The sequence below is a fragment of the Lissotriton helveticus genome, chromosome 4_1 (assembly GCF_964261635.1).
Source record: "Lissotriton helveticus chromosome 4_1, aLisHel1.1, whole genome shotgun sequence".
Taxonomy (NCBI): Eukaryota; Metazoa; Chordata; class Amphibia; order Caudata; family Salamandridae; genus Lissotriton; species Lissotriton helveticus.
In genome coordinates this window covers 27,748,203-27,770,722 of record NC_136063.1, presented here as the reverse complement: position 1 = coordinate 27,770,722, position 22,520 = coordinate 27,748,203, and positions in this window count along the sequence as shown.

Below are 22,520 nucleotides of genomic sequence, written 5' to 3'. Positions count from 1 at the left end.
ATAGTCGCAGAGTCCCGGTAGTCGCGCATTAGCGATACGGAAATAGCGACCAACCACGGAATCTGCTAAATGAATAGCTAAACGCAATTTATTCTCAATCGGCATTCATGAAAAATAAACAATTGCGGAAAACCCCAAAATCGCATTTTTGCGCTGCGCAAATTAAGGACAACTCAAAGCAGGTGGTAACCATAAAAGCCATGATTAAGTAAAATTTGAAAAACAGTTGGCCAATCACCAACAGGTCCAGGCCTGACCAATCACACATAAGGACATTCAGCAACAGCAGTAGGCGTTCCACAATGCCAGGAATGTACATGGTGGTGAGGCGGCGAAGGCTACAGCGAGCAGCACGGAGGAGACGCATGAGGCAGGAAAGGATCTACCGGCAGGGGTCACCTTGCTGGGCCAAACCAGAGAACAGATTTATGCCAAATACAGGCTGAATGGGGAAATGATCACCTGGCTGATACAAGAACTTGACCCCCTCATGCAGCACCCAACAAGGCGAAACAATTCTGTGCCTACACATGTGCAGGTATTGTGCAGCCTGCACCTCCTGGCCTCCGGCAGTTTCCAGGGCATAGTAGCGGCTGCTGGGGGGATATCCCAGCCCACCATGTCACGCTGCCTACACACTTTTGTTGACGCCATGCTCACCCAGCTCCACCGCCACATCACATTTCCCACGAGCCAACAGGAATTGGACCTGACAAAACTACAATTTTACAATGTAGCCCATTTTCCCCATGTCCTCGGCTGCATCGACTGTACCCACGTCGCCATCTGCCCACCAGCTGCCACGGAGTATATGTACCGCAACCGGAAGTCCTACCACTCCCTCAACATACAGATGGTCTGCAATGCCAAGACCATCATCACTGACATTGTCGCATAGTACCCAGGGAGTACCCATGATTCCTTTATCTTCAGGCACAGTGGACTCCACACACGACTGCTCAGAGGAGAGTTTGGGGAAGGACACCTACTTGGTAAGTACACTTTGTCGACAATGTCACATTGCAATGAAGTCACTGAGCTGCACAGGCAATCAACATCTGCTCCTCTCATTCAGGTGACAGTGGCTACGCCCTACGGGAATACCTCCTGACCCCTTACCTCAACCCTGCCACACCTCAGCAACGGCGCTACAATGTTGCGCACATCCGGACAAGGAACTGTATAGAAAGGACATTTGGCCTGCTCAAGAGCAGGTTCCGTATACTGCACAAGACAGGTGGGGCCATGTATTACAGTCCTGCTGCGTGCTGCCGCATTGTGGCTGTCTGTGCAATGCTCCATAACATTGCAACCAAGCGCCGGATACCTGTTGACATCTCAGGCAGTGAATCTGAAGGGGACGACCGGCCACCAGCACATGTGCACCATGCACGCGGGGAGAACCCAGCTGAAGGCCACAGACGTCGCAACCACATCACAGCGAACAATTTCTAGGCCACCCTCTTCCCCCACCCCACATATCACAATTGCATGCAAAATGTAATGATTACACAAGGCTAATGTGTGCAGCAAAATAAATATATTTGTTTCATTCACAACAAAAAGGTAATCAGTCCAACTATTTACAAATACCAGTATTGCGTCATACTGCAGTCTGCATGTACTTGGCAGGCTTAGCGTCAGCCTGTGCCAGTGTAATGCAGACAGTGTCAATGGCGCCTCCTGCGCGTAATGCCCAAGCGCCTCTGAGGCTCTTCCTCTTCTTGGGCACCTGTACCAGGCGTTGCCCTGGTGCTGCGCCTAGGTGGCGGGACCAGTGTGGCCGACTGGCTGCTCACGCTGGAGGCACCCTCACTGGCATCGTCGCCCCCTACAGTGGCCGGTAGCGCAGGTGTGTGTAGTGCCGTCACCGCGGTTGTTAGGTGCTCCAGGACCCTGGTGATGTCCTCACAGCACTGCACTAGTTGGTGCTGCTGGGTGAGAGAGCGCCGCGACAACTGGGTGGTGGCATTTGCTGCCACATAATTCGACCTGCTATAGGCCGACAGCCGGCTCATCAGCTGGTGGTGGCGCCGGCTCGCTACACTGCGGTGCTTGAGCAGCGCAGCAGTGTTCTCCTCCATGGCTGCGGTCATGCGGCCCATGGCCGCCGTCATGCGGTCCATGCGCTCTCCAACTCCCGCCACATTGCGCCCAATTTTGTGCAGCTGGAGCTGGATGGCACCTTGCTGCTGTGACTGGCGCTGGTGGATACGGAGCATGCGTCTCTCAACGCTCATGCAGGCATAGCGATGTCCATTGCCCCTCCTGCTGATTGCCCGCGGTGTTGCCGCTGTCGCAGGCCCAGATCTATTGGCACCAGCTGCAGGTGGTGTTGCAGCAGGCGTTGCTGGTGCGGCAGGGACTGGGGGCACATTAGTGGGGTGCCTGGCTCTGGCTGCGGGTGGGGCTGCAGATCCAGATGCAGCAACGGTGGGGGGCCTGGCTCTGGCTGCGGGTGGGGCTGCAGATCCAGATGCAGCAACGGTGGGGGGCCTGGCCTTGGCTGCGGGTGGGGCTGCAGATCCAGATGCAGCAACGGTGGGGGGCCTGGCCTTGGCTGCGGGTGGGATGCTAGATGCAGGGGCCACAACGGTGGGGGGCCTGGCTGCTGGTGTTGTTGCAGCGGCAGGGGCTGGTGGCTGGGTTTCTGGTAGTGATTCCTCCTCCTGGGCCTCCTCATCTATCAGCAGCCTCTCGCTGTCACTGCTGTCTGCGCCACCTGTGAGGGTAAGTGGATACTCATTAGTTGCATGTGACTGTCAGACGTGCTGATGTTACATGCATGCTGGGTGACATTCCCTGGATGGCTGTGGATTTGCGTACTTTGGGACCTGTCTGGCTGCATTGGGGTACTACTACATTGTGGACATACTACATCTCCCACAATGCTTCAGGGCATTCCCTGATGCGCAACAAAGGCATGACTAAGGGCCAATAAGTGAGCCTATTTGGTCAGGGACGGTCATAGGGGACAGGGTCGCAGTCGCATGCCACTTACCTTGGGTGTCTTGGGTGAGGCGGGAGGAGTCCAGAGGGGTCACGCCAATGCACGTCTCCCTGTCAAGGGTGTCCTCGACCTGGTCCTCCAAGGGTGTGTTGGGTGGGACTGTCGGTCCGCCACCTCCAGTGCCCGATGCCTCTCCGAGGCGCTCCGCCACCCTCTCCTTGGCACGACCTCGGAGGTCATACCAGCATTTCTTTAGCTCCTCCAATGACCTATCGGCCACACCCACCGAGTTCACGCTGGCGGCTATACCCAGCCAGATCCTCCGCTTGTCCTGCTCTGGGACCTTTCTGGAGTTGGTACCAAAGAGCCGGTCATGGTTGGCCACCACCCCTTCAATGAGGTTCTCGAGCTCCTGCTCTGAGAACTTGAGCTTTCGCTTTCATCCTGCGCTGTTGCTGGGGCCAGGGACAGCTTCCTCAGACATGGCAGGAGATATGTCGCTATTTCAGTCGGTAGAGAAGTCGCTATAGCTGGTTTAGCGTCTGCTTCCGACTTGCTCCCTCGGAGGTTTGCCTCGCTGTGGTGTTTGGGGGTGGGAACTGCCTGCTTCCTGGTTGTGATGTCATCACTGTGCTCGGAAAGCGACTTCCCGTTTTCCCGATCGCGCGAGAATGCGAGTCGCATTCCCGATCGCACGGGATTGCGAGTCGCTATCCCGATCGCACGGGATTGCGAGTCGCTATCCCGACGCAGGTAGCCGGGAATAGCGATTTTTCTGCGTTTTTAGTTGGTCGCTAATGGATTTAGCGCCCGCGTGCGAGTCGCTATTTTTTCACCGAAAAGTACATGAATGCCGTTTTGCGTTTCCTCAATAGCGAGTCGCTATTACTCGCTATTAGGGACAAGCAAAACGGCCCGTACATGAATCAGGCTGTAAATCACCAAACATCTCTCAAAATTTTGAAAAATTTAGCAGAACATTTTTCGAATTCTTCACATTAGTACAATCTTTGCTCTAGAATCTTTCTCTTTTATATCTTTAAAATTTTCTCTCTTATTTCTTCCATTTCTATGTCATTCTTTTCTCTTTCCCTTGCATTTCGTTCTTGTATTGTCTTCTATATTGCTTTTCTAAAATCTCCCCAACCTTTGCATATACAGCATAATCTTATCAGGAAAATGACTATCACTAAAATTGTTATTGGAATTCGTATTTTACCTATAATTGAACAACCTATTTCTTGGAACAAATGCTTAATTGCTGAAAAACTTTTACCCAATTTTTCAAGAACACCTTCAACCTCCAGTGGTTCAATTTCTTTATGTAAATCTGTAATAATTATTATATACTTCTCAAGATTTTGACTTTTATCTGGAATATAAGTACAACAATGTTGCACTTTTTTTTTTGTAAAAGTTGTTTTTTATTGTAGTCGAAAAAAAAGAATGAAAGACAGAGAGACAACAGGCGGCAACATTGCAGTTTCAAACATTATAATCCAGCAATACTCCCGACGTATCCAGTCAGAGCTACGGGGTACATTTCACCGCATAGAGCGGGATCAAGTGAGTCATTGGTAGCTAGGGGTTCCAACTACCCGGAGTGCCACCTCGTCTCCGCCGAGGTTTTCTCGAGAAGGCATCATCGCAGTTTACTAAGGTCCTCGGGATGGCCCCCGGGAAAGCTAGGGTCCCCCCCAGCAAGCTAGGCTGCAACAATAACAAAACCCCCCTAAAAACCCTTCCCTTCCCCCCTCCCCGATGTCCCACCCTCCCCCCCATGTGGTGGCGCCAGCCAACAGAATCTCCCTGCCCTACGCAATCACAACAATCATGCAGTCAAACCTGGAAAAGGTGGAGCGCTCGCAAAGCTGACGGGCAAACAGCAGAAGGTAAACCATTCAATAGGAATCTGACAAGCGGACCCCATCGGAACATAAAGTTCTTAAAGTTGCCCAAGAAAATATCTGCCATTCTCTCCATGCTCATCAACCTCCATAGTCTTGCGTGCCATAGCGACATAGCCGGGGCCTCTGATTTTTTCCAGGCCGCAGCCAGGGTAAGTTTGGCCGCTCCGAGACATAGCCACATAATCTGTTTGTCTGCTTTTGTTTGATGTTCCAGCAGTGGATCTCGGAGACACAAGACGACAAAGGATAAGGAGTCCGGAATCGGGTACCCCAACATTTCTCTGATATGTGACAGAATTTCGGTCCAAAAGGGTCGAATGATTGGACAGTCCCACCAGATGTGGCGAAAATCTCCTAGTAGGCCACAGCCCCTCCAGCAGCGATCCGTGGTCGCTGGGAATATGCGGTGGAGTTTCGAGGGGTAAAGGTACCAATCAAACATAGTCTTGTAATGGGCATCGCGGAGATCCGCTGAGTGATTGTGGGTCTTAATGTCCCTCCAGAGTCCCTTCCATTCGCCGTCCTCTACGTCCCTACCCAGCTGTCCCTCCCAGTGTTCCATATAGCGGGGACGAGGGGAGACCATCGTGCTGATCAGGAGCTTATACAGAAAGGAGATCGTTCCCTTCATTGTAGCAGTCCGTAAAAGGAAGGACTCAAAGGGCGAGGGCGGTCTCGTAGCTGCCTCTCTTAGACCAGGGGAGGTCGCCCAGTGAATCAGTTGGGCATAACGAAAGCGTTCCGTGGGCTGCAGACCATAGTCCCTCATACAGTTGGAGAATGTGAGGGGTTCCGTGCCATGAAATAGGTGGGTAAGGGCCCTACATCCGCCCTCTCTCCAGGGCCGAAACTGTCCTTCCTGCAGCGCCGGCGGGAAAGCCGGATTGAAGTGCAACGGAGTGAAGGGGGAGGGGAACGACGTCCAGCGTTCGTCCCCTGACACCGTGTCCCATACCTTTAGAACAGTGCTAGTGGGGGTGCTGATGTAGGCATTCTTAGGTCTGTCTGGTTTGGGCTTCCAAGCCAGGTCCCATATCGACCTCCCAGCTACACTCCTATCCATGTGTAGCCAGTGTTTTTCAGATTCCTGTTGCGACCACTCTACCATGACCCTCAATTGTGCGGCCTTGTTGTACAGGTGCATATCTGGGAGGCCCACTCCACCCTCCTCCCGCGGGCGCCTCAAAGTTGCATAAGCGAGGCGCGCCCGGCCCCCCTGCCAGATGAATTTCAGTATGAGGGTCTTCAATCGTCGAAAGAAATATAACTCCATCGGAATGGGGAGGGCCTGAAAAAGGTATAAAAATTTAGGCAGGAGGACCATCTTAACGGCGTGGATTCCACCCAGCCAAGTAATGTATTTCGGCTTCCAGCGGTCCAGGTCAACTCTCACCGCCGCTAACATGGGCGGAAAGTTCGCAGCGAACAGGGTGTCAATAGAAGGTGTCAATCGAACCCCCAGGTAAAGGAGGGAGGCCGATGCCCAAGCCAGTGGTGTAAGCGGTCGCAAGCGTTCCAGCTCGGCAGTCGGGAGCGTTAAGTTCAAGGTAAACGATTTGTCGAAGTTCACCTTGAATCCGGCCACCTCCTCATAGTCGGACAGCAGAGTACAAATGTGCGGCAGAGAGTGCGCCGGGTCTCCTACAGAAAGCAGCACATCGTCCGCAAAAAGGGAGATTTTATGCTGTTCTCCTGAAAAGGGGAGTCCCTTTATCTGCTCCCGTTCACGCATTGCAATGGCCAGGGGTTCGATGCTTAAGGCAAAGAGCAGGGGAGAAAGAGGACACCCCTGTCTCGTGCCCCTGGTGTGGGCGAAGCTAGCGGAACGGTGCCCATTAACCATCACTCTGGAGCACGGAGTGCTGTAATTCGCTCGGATCATGGTGATGAATTGGTGCGAAAACCCAAAGGCTTCCAGAGTGCGGAACATGAAGTTCCAGTCCACCCGGTCAAAAGCTTTTTCCGCATCGAGCCCCACCAGGACGGCTGGGAGACGGAACCTCGAGGCCTTTTCAATGAGGTGAATCACCCTTCGCAAGTTGTCGTGCGTTTGACGCCCCTTGATGAATCCCGACTGGTCCGGGTGAATAATGGCCGGCATCAAATCCCAGAGTCTACGTGCCAGAATGGCGGAGTATAGCTTAGCGTCTATATTGAGCAGAGCTATCGGGCGATAAGACGAGCATTTGGACAAGTCCTTCCCCGGTTTAGGGATCACCGAGATCACCGCCTCGGACATGGAGCCTGTGGTGCAACCCAAGGCTGCCATTTCGTTGAAGAGGGGTACCAGGAACTCGCAAAGTTCCGTAGCAAAGGTCTTGTAGAACAATGCCGTGTACCCATCTGGACCGGGAGCTTTGTGGAGCTTGAGGTCTCCGATAGTCTCCAATACCTCCTCTCTAGAGATGGGGGCCATAAGCTGTTCATTCCATTCTTTCGAGACCCGTGGAATGGGGACGGCAGCCAGAAAGCGATCCTGCGCCGCCTGATCAAGGGAATCTCCTTTATACAATGTCTCATAGAACCGGCCAAAGAGACGGGCCTTATCCGCATCATCGTGGCAGGGCGTCCCCGAGGCGTCCAGTATGCCACCTATATACTCCCTTTCCCGCTTATCACGCAGCTGACGAGCCAGATGTCTGCCTACCTTATTCCCCTGGGAGTAGAAAATGCACCGAAGCCGAAGCAAGGTAAATTCCGCCCGATTGGCGTAATGGGCCTTCAGCTTACCCCGCACTGCAGACAGTGGCCTTAGCGTGAGCCTAGATGGCTTGTTCTTGTGGGCCTGCTCCAAGGTAACTAATTCCGCCTCTAATTCCTCCCTTTCTTTCCGCCTCAACTTATTGAGGTTAGCATTTAGTTGAAGGCATGTGCCCCTGATGGAGGCCTTACACGCATCCCAGGTGTTAAAGAGGGAAGTGTCTGACGCCGGGTTAAGGGTCCAGAACTCCCTTAGTGCTTTGCGCAATGCCCTGCAGGAGGCGTCATCCCTGACCAGAGCCGGCGGGAAATACCATTTCTTCACCCTGTCACCCCCGGAGGGCCAGTGCAACCCCACAACCAGCAGGCTGTGGTCCGAAACAGACAAAGGGAATATGCTAGAGTCTCGACTCGCTCCCTGAAGTGCCTGGCTCACAAAGATATGGTCAAGCCTGGAGTAAGTGTGATGAACATGGGAGAAAAACATGTAGTCGCGCGATTGGGGGTGCAGAAACCTCCAGCCATCAACCAAGCCAAGTTCACCCATTACAGTTTGATTCTCAGTGGAAAAGACCCCAGCACCCGCCCGTTGCGTCCCCGAGCCATCCAGGTCTCTGTCCCAAATCATATTGAAGTCCCCCATAAGTACCATAAGGCCGTCAGCAAAATCCCCCGCCTTATCAAGCACAGCACGGAGAAAGGCATTCTGCCCCGTATTGGGGACATATATCACCACAAACGTACACGTTACACCAGCAAGCACTCCCTTGACCATAAGCCACCTCCCCTCCTTGTCCCTGCTAACCCCCAAGGGTTGGAAATGTATAGAAGCTCGAAAGAGAAGCGCCACACCCTTATGTTTGGTGGAAGCAGATGACCTATAGACCAGTGGGAACTGCCTATGGCGCAGGCGGAGTTCGTCCTTACGCGCCAGGTGGGTCTCCTGGAGTCCCACAATATCTAAATGATGGTCAGAAATATATTTCCACACTTTTTGGCGCTTTTGAGGAGAGTTGAGTCCCTTGACATTCCATGTCTTAATGCTAAGCGGCATAACGGAAGGTTAGGGTCCTCCCCTTCACATTCACTGCAATTGTCATCCACTCACTCCAGCAAGCAAGAAGCCTACCCATCCAGTCCGTAGACAATCTCAGTACAGGATCTCTACCGAATTCTGAGCCCTTGTCCACCTCCCTCAACTCAAGGCCAGCAACAAAGGCCTCCCAAGCTTCAAGCACTCCCAAAGGCCAAACACGCAAGAGCTCCAGGAGCATGCACACAGCGCAACAAGGACATACCGCACAGTCATACCAGGCGCCACCACCTCCCTGCCCACCCTCCCCCCTCCACCAAACCTCCCACAACACCCCCAGTGACTCCCCCCAACCCAAACCCCAATTCAAAATCAAACAAAGATACTTAGTAGATTCAACGAAGCGTCCCAGATCAGTGCAGCGCACCGAACAGTCACCAGGAAGTGGGCATGAGAACCCATGTGGGACTCCCATGGCCTCGGTCCGGGGTGTCTTCTCGCAAAGTACCTTCATACCCACGGAACTTGAGTGCACGAGCCCCTCCGGCGCCCATTGATCAACAGCCCATAAGTCAGGCCGCCCTGGAGCTCTGCTGTGAAGTCGTCAGTGTCGCGGAGGCGACGGAAGCTACCGCATCGCCCCTCTCCTGTAGGCTGGTAGCTCGATCAGGCCTCCCGCGCTCCGATGCTGAACCCACTCTGTGCCAAGAGGAGGATTGACGTCGTCTCCTCGTCGAGGGGCTGCTCGCCCTTGATGCCGGGTCTTCATCCTCAATGCCTAGTAGCTCCTTTGCAGCCTGTAAGGAGCGAAGCTGCACTAACTTATTCTGCCACCGGGAGACTATGCGGAAAGGGAGGCCCCAGGAGTAAGGGATGCTACGATTCCGAAGAAACGCCGTCACCGGCCTGAAATCTCGCCGTTTCTGAAGAGTCGTGGCCGCTAGATCCTGATAGAGTTGCGGGCGGTGTTCTCGGAACTGCAGGTTAGTAATGTCTCGCGCCTTCCTGAGGATCCTCTCCTTTAGCTGAAAATCGTAGATACAGACCATTATATCCGGAGGCGGTCCCCCTCCCCGTCGGGGCAGTCCAACTCTATGGACACGGTCCATCCGAATCTCCTGTACGTCATCCTCGGCCAGGATTTGTAGAAAGAGCTCCTGCACGTATCCCCGTAAGTCTCCTGCCTCGCCATCCCACGGAACGGCCCGTATGCGAATGTTATTCCTCCGGGAGCGGTTCTCTAGCGGTTCTCTAAATCCTCGGCGTGGGCCTGCAAGTCCAAGTTCTGCTCCGTAAGCCTCAGCACGTCCTGTTGCAGTTGGTGGACGTCATTCGCCATGCTGATATTGTGATCTTCCAACGTGGCCACTCTTTCCCCAATGCCATCCACGTCTCGTCTCACCTCCCAAAGGTCAGACGTCAATTGCACTCGGAGGTCCGAGATATCCTCCTTGATGGATTTGAAGAGGTCAGTCTTAAAAGTTTTGGTGGCTGGGGCCTCGTCGTCAGATCTCTTGGGAGAGGAGCTCGGACCAGGTGATGCCGGATGCTGGCCGGTCTTCGGCTGGCCGTCCCTACCATTCTTCCCCTTGCACGAAACGGTAGACATTGCAGCCTCTGTCGCCTCCCAGGGGGGTTCCACGCGCAGCGCCTTCCACACTAGGGTAGCCTCTAGAGGGTGCCACTACCTCGATCCCTCTCCGTGCACCCAAAGCCCCAGCTTCAGCTAACGCCTCCAAATGTGCCCACTCGGCAAGCAGGTCCGGATCAGTAGGGAAAGCCCTCGCAGCACCAGCTCCCACTAGTATCTGTCCGCAGCCTCAGCGGTGCCGAACGTGCAGGGGGTCCAGCCTCTCCCCTCCCTGCCGGTCACACAGGCCCAGTCTCGTTCCAATAAACTCAGTCCCCGAGACGTAGGGGGGGACCAAACCAGAGCTAAATGGCCGGTCAGCAGCCTCCACAAGGCTCTCAGCGATTGCGTCCACAGGTTTTAAGGACCCACTGCTCACCCGCTTCCACTCTGCTGTGCCACTATCCTTAAGGGGCCCAAGCGCTACGGCGTCCCACGTCCTGGCTGTGGCCTTCAATCAACAGGTCCGGCTGGCCAAACCTCGTGGGTCCCAGACAGAGGATCCGACTCTGCCAGTGTTCATGGGGGGGCCCACCACAGTCTCCACAGGGCCGCCACCACCACTCTCCACAGGTCGGGAGCCCCGGACGAGGGCCTCGGCAGCAGGGCAGAACGTCCGTCAGCTAGGCCGCAGACCACGGCCTCGATTGCTCCGCCCCCTCCCCGGCGCCAGGACCACAGCGCCGATCAGGCCTCTTCACGTCGCCGCTGGCTCCCCGCCACTCCGTGGTACCGGGTCCCGGTGCTCCCACCAGTATGGTCCGCCGGGCTCCCGTCAAGGTCTTCACGCTGCCTCTGCGTGTCTCAGGCCGCAGCGTCACTCAGGCTCCGGACACCGCCGCCGACTCCGTCTCGCTATTGCGAGCCCAGGGACCGCTGGAGAGCACACCTCCGCCGGACGCCACAGTAAGTAGGCTCCGGAGCAGCCCAAAACCCCAGGTGGGCACCCGGGGTCAGTGCTATTCAAGGCTATTTTTAGGGCCTGGCGCCGGAGGGGACCAAAGCACGTCCTACTCCGTCGCCATCTTGGCCACGCCCCCAATGTTGCACTTTTAATATTCCACAGACTCCTCCCTCTTTTGCTAAAAGTATATCAAGGGCAAGTCGATTTTGCATTACCATAGCTCTCATAGCAACCATTTCAGTATCAACCATCAGGAATCCTCCTGCGGTGTCTGTTGACAAACTATCAACTATTGTGGACAATTTTCGAAATCTATTTGCATTAAACGAAATACCCACTGCTGGTATCAGTGCTTCGAAAACATCACCTATGATTTCCATTAACCTCTCTCTTCTTTTTCGACTTAAAACTTTACCTATCTCATGCTTTCCATTAGTACCTCTATCTACATGAAAATTTTTAGTAAAGACCAAGCCCACATAACAGGTCCCATACCAATGGTTTGGTAACCTATAGTTAGCTCTATTCCCACAGATGAAATATATACCCGGGATAACAGGATCATTTCCTCCTTTAAATCCCCAACCCACTATAATTCTATAGGTGTCTTTGCATTGACTTGCACCCACAAAACATTTATCATACATAGTATTGTCTCTCCTAATACAAATTTCCCTAACATTGGAGTATCTAATTCATAGCCACATTCACATTTTTATCATCAAGATTCTCATCATTAAATGTCCAGTATTTAGATTTCACATGTTTTACTTTCTCACTTCGTTTATAAGCAACCCTTCTTTCTTCAACATATTCAGAAATGTTTTCTCTCCAATCCTCATTTTACATGTCAAAATATTATTAAAAGCATATTCATGTGTCAACTCATCTCATTCTAAAAAATACTCTCCCATCTCTTTTGCAGGTTTCCTTTTGTTCAATGCACTGTCAATTTTTACTTTTGCAAAAAGTCATCTACATTAGAATAATGAAAGTCCAATTTCCCAGTCTGATAAAACAAACTTGCAATTACACTACAAGTTACTCCATATGTTAGAGGAAGGTGATGATAGGTCATCCCTTCTGACACTGATGCTGGTAATTTTACACAAACATAACAATCATCAACATTCATAGTTTTAATATACTCAAGTAATAACTTTGAAAATGTATTCTTTGTGTAGTCACTGATTGACCTATCCTGATGTACCTCCGGTTTGTACACATGATTCTCATGAACTTTTTCTTTCTCACTTGGCTTATTTAAACTCACATTTGGTTTTAATTTCTTTAAACTATCTTGGAAAGGAATAACAATAGCTAAAAATACCCATAATATTATCAACAATCCCATGCATATTGAGCAGCATCTACACCATTTTCTAAAATAGAACATTTTGTTTTATGGTTACTGATAGCCATATTTCTCTAACACAATTTCTTCGAGCTAGCGTCACCTATGAGTTATACACCACTCAATTCACTAACAAGTTTTCTTCGACCTTATGTCAATTCTATTCTAAATTATACTATAGTTAGTTTTTCTAACAGGTTTTCTTCAACCTTATGTCAACTCTGACCTCTTCTATATTTAAAATATCCGTCTCACAGGACTTCAGAATTTTACTTATTATCATATACTTTGAGCACCTATTTCTTTTCTCTTAAGTTGACTTCTTTACTCACTTTTCCCAATAGTCTTTGGGTAGTACAGGTTTCCTTGGCTGCTATTAACCTCAACAATTGGTGGTAGGACAATATATGTCCACTCAGGTGATGTGTACTTCTGGTTTGGTCTTCTTACTCTTTTTGGCCTTTGAATAATTTCTATATTCTTTCCCAGTGTTTCTTTCTGGCTGGAAATCTCATTCACTTGCTCTTCTGGCTCTTTTGTTTTGTTCACTAGTTTAACTTTCAATCCACCAGTTTCCTTAGGCAAATTGTCTCGTTTACAGACTTTCTTTGTCTTTGGCTCTACTGTGTTATGCTCCACTCTCCACGCTCTTTTCCTTGGACTTTTTCTTAATGCAGTTTCATCTGCACTGTCATCAGTTTCACTTTCAGTATCTTCAACTGTATCATTGATTATACTTTTCACAATGTCTTTGTCTTCATCGGATCCAGCTTTCTTTTCTGTTACTCTGTTAGGAACACCTTCATAACTGGTACTTGGAATCTCATCCTTATCGTGAGTTACTTCCTCTCCCCCAGTCTCAGGATTTCCGCACCTGCTTTCAGAGTTTTCAGATTGCTCCTCAGTTTTCTCTTCTTCAACAACTTTGTCTTCACTTTCTTTTGCATCTTTACTGATGTCTGTCTCTACCAATTCTCGATCTTCAGATTGATCTTCAGAATCTGGTATCTCCACAACTTCCCTTTCACCTTCACCATCAGATGCAGAACTGGCTTCTGATACTTCCAGATGTCGACTTTCCTGTCAATCTTCAGTATCTAGAGTTTTTTCTGGTTCAGCTTCAGAATCAGAGTCAGTTGTACTTTCACCGTCATATGGGTATTCAGGTGCAGGCACACGAATGGTGTGGCTCACATGCACCCACCTCTTCAGTCCAGCACACTTGACTGCAGTCGTACTGACCAAGATAACCTGGTGTGATTTCTGCCACCGAGGTACCAAGCAATTTCTCCTGTGATGCACTTTCACTCGTACCCAGTCTCCAGGGACTAGATCATGAGCTGGATTTTTCTCTTTGGAATTTGACTCAGTTCCCACCTGGTGGAGCACAGAAGTTACCACATCAGACAGATTTTTGCAGTAATCCAGTATGATGTCATCATTAATTGTCAACAACTTATCAACAGGTACATAGGGCTGCCTCATCACCCTGCCCATCAAAATCTCATGTGGACTTAGTCCAGTTTTCCTGTCAGGTATGCTTCTTAGTGTCATCAAGACAAGCGGCAAGGCATCTGGCCACTTAAGTCCAGTTGCCAGACACATTTTTGCAATTCTGTTCTTAATTGTTCGATTCACCTGTTCCACTACTCCTGAAGCCTCAGGTCTGTAAGCACAATGTAGCTTCTGGCGAATGTCCAGAGCTTCACAGATCATTTGCATGAGTTCGTTTTGGAAATGAGGTCCACGGTCTGACTCAATCGACACCGGGAAACCAAAACGTGGTATTATCTCATGTAAAAACAGTTTAGCAACAGTCAACCCATCGTTCCTCCTCGTGGGGAAAGCTTACACCCATCGGGAGAACAAACAGATTATTACAAGAATATACCTAAGCCTGTTGCATGGGGGCAACTCCATAAAATCCATCTGAACCCTTGTAAACAGACCACCCTCCCGTCCTATGGTTCCCAAACTTACAACAGTTCTCCTGTTTGGGTTGAATTGCTGACATACCAAACACCTTTGGCATAGGCTCCCAGAAATCATCCTAAACTTGGGATTGTACCAAGTCTGTCAAAAGAGACGAATCATAGCATCTCTACCAATGTGGGCCTGACCATGGTACATTCGTGCCATGTCTGAAATCATGCTATGGGGCATTACTGGTCTTTCATCTTTGTAAACCCAAATTTCATCTTCCTCTTTTTGTCTGCATCCTGCTCTTAGCCAAACATATTTTTCTTTTGCTTCTGCCTCCTCCTGTATCTGTTTCACTTCCTGCCAAGTCTCAACTACAGTAGTTAGCATTAAATTACTCAGAACATGTTCTTTAAGCTTTTCTCGATTGATTGAAATTTGATTTTTCGCATAATGCTTTGCAATTGCATCCACATAATTATTTCCACGAGTAATGCAATCCTCACTCTCTTTATGGGCTGAACATTTTACAACATCTATTTTCTCACGTAAATAAATTACATCTATTAGTGTTTTCACAAATTCAGCATTCCGAATAGGTGTTCCTGCAGAAGTCAAATAGGCTCTTTGGGACCAAAGCGGTCCATAATCATGAACAACTCCGTAACCGTATTGACTATCAGTCACTATGGTTACCTTCACCTCTTTTCCCAATTCGCATGCTCGTATCAAAGCAATCAGTTCCGCTACTTGAGCAGAATGTATTCCCTTTAGACAAGATGCTTCCAACACTTCTGCCACAGTACAAACGGCATAAGCAGCACTTAGAATACCACTCTCCGTTCTCAAGCATGATCCATCCACAAACATCACGAAATCTGATTCAGGCAAAGGTTCATCTCTGATATCTGGTCTGGGTTTTGTGCAGTATTCAAGAACATCCAAACATTTGTGATCAAGCTCACCTTTCACTTCTGCCTCAATGGTGTCCGGTAGCAATGTAGAAGGGTTAACATTTACACACCTAGTAATTGTTACATTTTTAGCTCCCAAAATTATTTTCTCATATCGGGTCATTCTGCTGTTGGTCATATACTGTGTTTTGGCCCTAGTGAGGAGAATCTCCACAGAATGAGGTACATATACCCTCACAGGAAATCCCATCACTATTCCTTCACTTTGCTCCAAACTTACACTAGTAGCTGCTACTGCTTTCAGACAACCTGGCAAAGCTTTTGCAACATGGTCCAAAACAGCTGAGAAATACGCAATTGGTTTTCCCAATTTTCCATGTCTCTGACAATGCACATCCTTCTCGCTCACTGCAGTACAGTTCAAATTCCTTCTCATAATGAGGCATCCCTAAAGCTGGTGCTTCACACAGTTTCGTTTTCAACTGTTCAAATGCTTCCATCTATGTTTTGGTCAAAACAATGGGGTCTCTGATATCTGCTTTTGTCAGTCTCTGTAATGGTTTTGCAATCAATGAAAATCCACTAATCCACTGTCTACAATAACCTACCATTCCCAAGAACATTCTCACCTGTCTTTGAGTTTTAGGTGGCTGCATTCCTTGTATCATTTTGATTCTTTCTATTGTGACTTGTCTGATTCCTTTAGCAATCTTGTGACCAAAATATTGTACTTCATTTTGAAAAAATGCAATTTTGACGGAGACACTATGTCCCTCCTCTGCCAAATGATTCAACAGTGCTATCGTGTCAGTTACACATGCATCCTTTGTTTTTGATGCAAGCAAAAGATCATCAATGTATTGTACTAACACAGACTCTCCAGGCATGCTCAAGTTTTCAAATGATTTCTTTAGCAGCTGATTAAAAATCGATGGACTCTCAGTGTACCCTTGCGGAATTCTACACCATGCTAGGATACGATTTGGGAATCGGAACGCAAAAATTGGTTGGTTTTCTGGATGCAATGGAACAGTTAAAATTAAAAGAGCATGAATCAAAAGTGCTGGATGTAGCAAAATTAAAAGTAGACATGGAAGAATGAATTATTGGAACTATTGGAACAGGCAGACTAAAAACGTACCAGGATGATGAGCTTATGTTTTTGTGTAAAAGTATAACATGGAAGGCCAAAACGGTGTATGATCAGTTGGAAGAATTGGCAAGTGAATTTGGAATAGAATTTTCAAAAATAAAATCATTGCAGAAAACATATTGATTAGATTTTGCAGAAAGAGACATTGAGAACATGAAAACTGCTTGGAGGTTAGCACAAATAAAAGAGTTGATTGTGCTGTTCCCCATTTTCGTAACATACACCGTTTTTAATTTTAAAGTTTTAATCCAATCACTCAATCCTCTACAGGTGTTTGCGTTAAATCTATTTTATCTACACTTCTCTCTGGGGTTGCAGAGTCTGATTCTGCTCCAGTCGGGTATCTGTATGACGAAGTTTGATTAAAAGTCAATTCAGGTGGATTCACATTGATATTCCGCTTTATTTCTGACAAATCAGGATAAATATTTTCTTTTACTTTCTGTAAACTCTGTTGCAATGGAATTGTCAAGCTTGGCTCTTTTATTCTTTGATTCTCAAACACTGGTATTACAGGCCCTATTGTTACCGGGACAGTTACTGCTTCCATGTTTTTTGTAAGATTTTGGATCAATTTATGTTCAGAACGTTCATAATCAGAAATATCTGGTTGTACATTATTTTGGTTTTCAGTACTTAGCACAGTTTTGTGCGAGTCATTTATTTGTACCGGAGTACCTGTAATTCTAATCTCTCCAATTGGTTTACTTGGAATATATCTTGTTTCTGCTCTTTCAGGGAACTCTCGGAAATTTGATCGTTGTCTCGGAGTTTCATTAATTCTCTCATCTGCTATAGGAGCATTCAGAGTAGTCCATAAAGAACCTGGTTGATATGGTGGCAGTCTCCTATTTAATATTTCCTCCAATACAGCATCCTCTGGTTCGCTTTCACCATAACGTTGGTTCCCAATCTCTACATTCTTTTTCTTTTCTGTGCATTTCCTTCCCTCATATTCATCCATTAATCTAACTGGATACATGCCATCACACATGTTACTGTTTCTCCACCTACGCATTCTACTCTCATGTGTTTCTCCCCATAAATCTCGACCTCTACCTCTTGGTCTGATATGCCTGCTTAACCTCTCGCTTTCCAATTCATGCATCTCATCTTCCCATTCGACCAGTGCCTCAAATTGAGTCGGTCTAGGTCTCGGTTCAAGCTTCATAATTTTTTCTCTCAAATTTCTCAAAACTGCTAAATCAAAAGATCCTCCTTCTGGAAAAGCTAACACACCATCATCCTTGGTATACCGTACCCAATTCTCCAACCAAACACACGTATGGTAACCATATTTTGACAACATATGAGAAGCAGGTGTTTTTGGCGGAGGAAGTGTTTTTCCCTCTCTCGTAACTACCTCTTTGTCTTTTACAAACATATTTTTCAACTTCTTAAACCATGAAGGTTTCTTCTTGTCTTCATCTTACTAGTAGTAAGCCATTTTAGACAAATGTCCTGATTTCAAAAAGATCGCGTACTATTCTATTGCTGTTTCTGTAACACGAACCTATCACAGCGCGGTTCACACTAGCGTACCAATTAGAACAAGATACGTCACTGTAGTGCTCAACCAATAGCTCTCGCTGTTTTCTGTGATGCACCAATCAGCCCTTTCTCCGTCTTGGTCACGAGGACCAATCCCCGCGCGACACTTTTGACGTCACCAGCGCTCCAGCTTCTGCAGCGCTCACTGACCCCTCCTTTACAGGATTTTTCAAGAACCCGTATTTACAAGATATTTTACAAAATCAATTAGTAACTTACAGAAAACAATACCATTCACCTGGTTCGCTAATAATGTGATAGAATTTCTCAATTACATAAGTATTCTGTATGTGGAGTAGACGGCGCATATCTCCACAGAATTTTTGACTCGTTGATAAAGCAGCACTACCCTCTACCTTACCCTTCTATCAGGCAATAACAAACTCGTTTCTTCATGAAAGCACATACAGAGATCTTTTTCACCTCCTTAGAGACAATCCCAGAGTTTCACCAGAACGCGTATTGCAATTTCATTTACACGCGTTTCATACAGAAATCCCTACTCAGATATACATGAACTCCGTATCACCAGTAGGCAGCGCTTACCTCTAACCCACCACAGAATTCCTCTTTCGTTAGTAAAGTAGGCCAACTCCTTTACCCTTCTATCAAGCTCGGGTAAAGTCCTACTACTCTCCCAGCAGTAAGTTTTAATCAGGATACGCAATGATCCCTATACTTGAAGGCTAAGAATTTATAGACTGTCCTCACTATACATTTATCCTTTCACACCTAATGTCCCTAAACAGTGATATGCGACAATACCACCGCAGTAGACGACGATACTACTTTTTTGAAACAGACCAATGCACTGTGCGACTTTACTTGCCACACTTCCTCTGCCTGCAGACAGAGGCACTAGCTTCACGCAATACTTGGAAGCCTTTTCAGGACTACATATGACATATTATGAACTCAACAGATGTTAGTTCATAATTTTGTACATTCAATTCTATATAGTACTTTATACATAACCCTAGCTAATTTCCTTAGCAACACTACTCTGCTACCAAGATATAACTGCTACAGCGTAACTCCAAAAATAAATTCTAAATCAGCATCACCTTTCCCTGAAACCTCCGAACACACATTTATTCTCCAGTGGGGCCCATAACACTGCACACTTTCTCTTTTCATTTCATTCGACTCCAGGGATTGGTGAAGTAACAAGGAGTAATGCTGTAACATTGGCAGAGTGTCTAAACCTATTTAACTAGACATTTATTTACATCTATACTTTTAAGCAATTTACCATGGTTTTAACAAACATGAATTTTATTCAGACACACCACCATAGTGGCAGTGAATCTGCTAGAAAGAAAATCAGGCATTGGAAAAATTACAAGACCAGCTTTAATATTCCATTTTCCTAATTTTATTAAAAGCAAAACTTTATTATGTCTGATATTTAGGCATTAATTAATTCTTTATTCAGTAAAACTTAAACTTTATTTCAGAATTATCATTTTATTTAGAGCTCAAGAAATAGTCATTTATCTTATAGATCAGTTGAAAGATTAGCAAAAAATAGATAGTTCCAAATTCATTCTCTCCTAGCATCCCTAACTAATGCCCTCATCTTATCCTTCAGTCCTGCAAAGAAAACAAGAAATAAATCAAAGAGTCTTACACCCAGGAATCGATCTGCAAACCGACAGCACTTCGAGATGAAATCGAAAGAGTGACCCTCTCTAAGCAAAATCAGGAGGTTTTATACACTAATTTCCTAACTTAATCTATCTAAAAAGTATCTAACATCACCAACTCGGGTTCTGATTGGACTAATTTGGGATGGGTGAGCATCTCCTCACCATTTACAACATCATATTCACGGTGAATCAGCAGTTTAATAAAGGGGTATTGTTTAGGACAGTCTTTAGCCTGGTCACTTCCTTAATTTGTAACTTCACATTTCTTTCCCACATTCAGAACACTCGACTGTCCATATTTTGGCAACCATCCTGACTTCCAGGGCACAGTAGACTTGAACTTCCCATCCGAGCACAGGCAGTTCACTCTCGCTTGCATGCTTTGAGCGCACATGCGCAGTCCAGCACTTGCTCGCAGTTTACCAGAGCAGCCATGTTTTCACTAGGCCTCAGAGGCCACTTTTGGAACTATCATAGAAACAAACACAAATTCATGTTAAATATGGAACTGAAGCCCTTCTGTTTACCTCCCACCATACTAATGTTTCCCTATTAATTAATACCTAGCAAGTAAGCGACATAAATGCGTTTCATACTTACATATCCAACGACTTTGTTGGCACAATATCATGTACAATAAGCACATTCATATTGTGTTTATTTATATTTAAGCTGTGCATTAGTTCACATCACAATAACAATACAAATTAGTTAATTATATTGCTTCATGGAAGCAAAATTAGTATTCCCACGTGTGCATGTGTGTGCATCTTATACTATTATTGATTATTTCACCGCAACACATCATTAGTAAATGTTAACGTTATGGAACATTGATTTTACAAGGGGTACACAAAATTTTGTTTTACCAATTACTGGTGATGGGGGAGGGAGCTGAGGGCACCCAGTATTCTAAGGATGCTGTAATAAGTCATGGTGATGCCGGAGGGAGCAGGGCCCGCCCATTGCTCGGAGGAAGCTGTGGTAGATTCCTGGTGATGGTGGGGGATGCTGTGCCCACCCAGTATTCTAAGGATGCTGTAATAAGTTATGGTGATGCTGGAGGGATCTATGTTCCCCCATTGCTCGGAGGAAGCTGTGGTAGATTACTGGTGAGGGTGGGGGATGCTGAGCCCACCCAGTATTCTAAGGATGCTGTAATAGGTTACGGTGATGCTGGAGGGATCTGAGCCGACCCGGATTTCGAAGGATGCTGTGATAAGTTATGGTGATGCTGGAGGGAGCTGGGCTCACCCATTGCTCGGGGGAATCTGTGGTAGATTACTGGTGATGGTGGGGGATGCTGAGCCCACCCAGCATTCTAAGGATGCTGTAATAAGTTATGGTGATGCTGGAGGGAGCTATGCTCCCCCATTGCTCGGAGGAAGCTGTGGTAGATTACTGGTGTTGGTGGAGGATGCTTAGCCCACCCAGTATTCTAAGGATGCTGTAATAAGTTATGGTGATGCTGGAGGGAGATGGGCCCGCCCATTGCTCGGAAGAAGCTGTGGTAGATTTCTGTTGATGCTGGAAGGAGCTGAGCACGCCCAGTATTCTAAGGATGCTGTAATAAGTTATGGTGATGCTGGAGGGAGCTGGGCCCACCCATTAATCGGAGGAAGCTGTGGTCAATTACTGGTGTTGGTGGAGGATGCTTAGCCCACCCAGTATTCTAAGGAGGCTGCAATAAGTTATGGTGATGATGGAGGGAGCTGGGCTCACCCAGTGCTCAGAGGAATCGGTGGTAGATTACCGGTGATGGTGGGGATGCTGAGCCCACCCTGTATTCTAAGGAGGCTGTAAGAAGTTATGGTGATTCCCGAGGGAGCTGGGCTCCCCATTGCTCGGAAGAAGCTGTGGTAGATTACTGATGATCATGGAGGGAGCTGAGCCCACCCAGCATTCTAAGGATGCTGTAATAAGTTATGGTGATGCTGGAGGGAGCTGGGCTCACCCATTGCTTGGAGGAATCGGTGGTAGATTACTGGTGATGGTGGGGGATACTGAGCCCATCCGGTATTCTAAGGATGCTGTAATAAGTTATGGGGATGCTGGCAGGAGCAGGGCTCACCCATTGCTTGGAGGAAGCTGTGGTAGATTACTGGTGATTGTGGAGGATGCTGAGCCCACCTAGTGTTCTAAAGATGCTGTAATAAGTTACTGGTGATGCTGGAGGATGCTGAGCCCACCTAGTGTACTGAGGATGGTGTAGTAAGTTACTGTGGCTCTGGAGGGAGGTGAGCTGAGCCAGTATTCATAGGATGCTTTGATGAGACGGTGGTGGTCTAGAGTGGAGCTGGGCTCACTCACTTTTCATACCACACCTCAATGTTTCCCTGTTGATGTTGAATAGACCCGGACTCACCCAGCGCTTTTAGAAGGCTTTAGTAAGGTACTGATGGAGCTCACCCAGAACTCTAAGGATGAATAAGTAAAGTGCTTGATGTTGCTGATGATAGTACTGGTGCCTGCCTGAGACTGACCTTCAACCAGAGTACTTCCAGCTTGCCCTCTGGCTCCACACAATCCCAGTACCTTCCAGTAATTATACACTTGGTGAGCCTCACAAAGACCAACATGACCGGCTCTGGGTTGAGGAAGCAGGTGCTGGTTCCTGCACTTCCTGGGGGCCTCCTTGCCCAAGGTTCAGCTGCATGTGTGCTCTGTTCATGGTTGAGTGTATGGTCTCTCCGTTGTCATTGGTTCCTGCACACATGGAGAGCGGAGTGATGGTGAGTGCTGGTCGGGGAAACTGATGATCCTCTTGACTCCACTCTGGTGCTGCGGAAGCACCCTTTGGACGCGGATTAATGCGGGTGTAGCCATTCGTTGTGTGGCAGTACTACTTCTGT